The following is a 3546-nucleotide window of genomic DNA, read 5'->3' as shown; positions in this document are numbered from 1 at the left end:
ATCTCTTATGATCAATCACGCACGGAACGGAGTCTGTTAACAATGGATTATCACAAGATCGTCTTTAACACTAACAACAGTATAAAGATCCTTGTCGAAACTTCGATATGGTTTGAGTGAATCTTATATCAGAAGAGAAGATTCTCAAGCATAAACAAACTAGGTGCAATCAAAGTTCAACCACCGTTAGTCAATCAAATCAATCGAAAACAAAAGATAAACCCCAATAATCTAGTTTCCCACCAACGGTACTAATAGAGCTTTTCAATCCCAAAGAAGAATTTAAACTGAGCGGCCGTAAGATATTTCGCCTAATTAGGTTACTCTCCTCTCCGAATAGGCGGCTTCACCAGTAACAACACAACCAAGGAAGTTTGCTGTCACGAAGGATTAGTTTGCTAGAAATGCAAACTCCAAGTATTTATAGACAAGGAAGTTTGGACACCAAGGAATTTCCAAAACCGAAAATATTTCCAAGATATTCATTAAAGCACAAATTCGGTTTCCATAATTCCTGCAAATGCTCTGTCCAAAATATTGACCGAAAATCTCTTTGGAAAATCTTTAACTAGTAAATGCACATTACTAATTCTCATTTTCCTAAAATAAAATTAAGACCTTAATTAAGAGATTCTTAACTTATTTATGTTTCGATCCTGGGATTTTCTTCCTTTAGCTATTAAGGAATAACTTTGAACAATTAAAGATAAACATTACTGCTTGTATTCAAAGTGTGTCGACATCCTTACTCTATAAGTCCTCTTTCATACTTATAACCTTGAAACCGATTTGCCACACTTCCAAACAAGTTTAGAATTGGTCCATATGACTTTCAAGAACTATGTGATTGATCAAGAACACTCAATCACAAATCATGGGTTTAACGGTTCTACCAAAACAAGTTTTGGTTCTACCTCCATGTGAGTACTGTGCATAGTCACACTAGCTTTCCAAAATTCGGTTGACTAGGTACTAGGATTGGTTCCCCACATATATATGGTATCTAACTTATATGTGTTGCACATGTCCATAGGATCGGTTCCTCTTTGCCTAAAAACGTGTTGCACATGTCCAAAGGATCGGTTCCCCTTTCTGCTACAAACTTGTTGCACCTCATACAAGGATCGATTCCCCTTTATGATGTGTTGCACCTCTTACTAGGATAGGTTCCCCTTTACCCGATTCGATCATACACAAATCACAAACTCGATCATACCATCTCAGGTGATTACTTAAGATCGGTTTCACTAATAAAAGTCATACCAATACGAAAGTCAGGCCTATGTGAATAGTTTTACCAAGAACACTAACAAGTCATGAGCGGTTATACTAAATCGCACATATTGGTTGTTCACAAGATATGCAATGAATAACAATACCAATAACGCCTGGCGATTTCCTTTTCGATTCATAAACAAGTTTATGAACTTACTTTCTTAAAACACATGTAAAATATTGTTTCCTAGGATGAAATCCTCACCTCATACCCATACATAATCACAATAGCATTTAAACGATTATGTCGATGTCTTATCTACAAAGTTTAATGGTTAAGTAATAAACCATTACTATCTAGAGTGTCGATGTATTCCTTAATACTATGTCTATCTAGAGTGTTCATGCTTCGTAAATCTGTTTTCAATATGCACGACTTGAAAGATACGTTAGGGAATGAAACAGTTCAAGTCAAATATCACTAACCTCAAGTGGAAGGATGATGTTGTCGTTGTAGCTTTTGACTTCTTCACTTCTTCAAGTCCTCGCAATACTTGTAATGTCTCATATCCTAATACTTTCAACCGAGATATGCTCTAACAATACCCCCCCCACCCCCCCCCCACCCCCCGTCAATTTTAGTGACAAAACTCTTACAATCATATGGATAAACAAATTACAAGAATTCATTACACGTACGCTTGATTCCCGAATTCAACAGCACAATAACCTGTATACGTTCAATCCTTAAATGTCGTTGTTGACATTATAATAACAAAGCTAATACTCCCCCTAAAGGTGAGATAGGTAGATTTTATCAATTCGCACGTCTTTTTTATACCAATTAATATGATATGTTACTCCCCCTTAGTCTATGCTTTCACTCTTTCATTAGATAAACGTTTAAGCACAATTGTACTTTTCCTTAGTGATACCAATCAATATAAAATCAATGACAGTATCACTTGTTTACTCCATATATTTCTCCCCCTTTTTTTACAAAATGACAAAGAAACGAAAAAATAAGGACAAACCTAAAAGAATCTTGCAAATCTCAAAATAGACTTGCAACCCTATAGAGTTAAGCACGAGGGTTCCACACACCATTTTTTATAACCAATATCAAAACTGAAACTACAAAGTAATTTGTTTTGATATGTTATCAAGGAAATAATTGCCCGAAGCAATTTTCCCAATTTAGTTTAGCAAACAAAAAAATCAACTAAGCACCTTAGTCCCTTTGCTAAACCGATTGTACAAATACAATCGCTTCATTTGATAAGACCAAAATAAAGATAACTCTATTTTTCTCATCAGGTTCTAATTATCCATATAACTTAGACCTTTAAGTTTTAAACAAGACAAGTACTAGGTTATTTAACTAGCATTTCTTGTTAAGGCATTCGATTAGACTTGAATAACCCAAACCTCCATTTTGATAAGTCTAACTAAGATAAACTTAGCTTCTCTTATCCGGAATCGAATTGGACTAAACAATCCATCCCGTAGACTTTTTCTTTCGTTAAGCCATAAATAATTCATACAAACCAAAATAAATCAACTTGCATAATTATTCACCTCAACCGGAAGCAATTGAAACAACATTGACATTAAATCACCGCAATTGCACCGAAGTTTTGTAAGCCTAAACAATTGATACCACATAATAAAGCAAGATAACAATAAATTTTCTTAACCGGAACCAATTGAATCACACACACATCCATACACACATAATGGAATATATCATCAATTGTACCGAAATTTTGATAAGCAAAAGCAAAAATATATATATGAAATAAAATCAGGCTTTTCTTAACACAGGAAAACAATTAACTAACAACATTGTTACCTCAAATTTCGTACCCGCTTCTCCAATATGTTTGCATCTTCTTCCAGGGAGAATTGATATCGAAATATCATTATGTTGTCATCCTTATGCAAAACAAAAGAATAACAACAACCAACCTTTACCGGAGAAAAGTTGAAAACCACCGAAACACATATGCTTGTATGCTAAACCAAAACCGATTCAACATATTGTGACTTTTTCACATATTGTTTCTATCAGAACCCCTCATGATTCTTTAATAAAGCCTACCAACATGGGCTAGAACTTAATCCTGCTAAATCAAAAAGTCACCCAAACCATAAAGGTTCACAACATTATGAGATCGAATATCAAGGTTAGAAAACCGAAATCAAACATCCCATAAACACAAATACAATACACCATAAATATTCAATAAAGAATCAAGTATTTCAATTACCTCTATCTTATAGGGAATTGAATTGCGAAAACAATGCAAAAAGAACGAGGTCATTACGAGT

This window comes from Papaver somniferum, chromosome 5 (genome assembly GCF_003573695.1).
Source record: "Papaver somniferum cultivar HN1 chromosome 5, ASM357369v1, whole genome shotgun sequence".
Lineage (NCBI taxonomy): Eukaryota > Viridiplantae > Streptophyta > Magnoliopsida > Ranunculales > Papaveraceae > Papaver > Papaver somniferum.
This window is presented reverse-complemented; position numbering follows the sequence as displayed.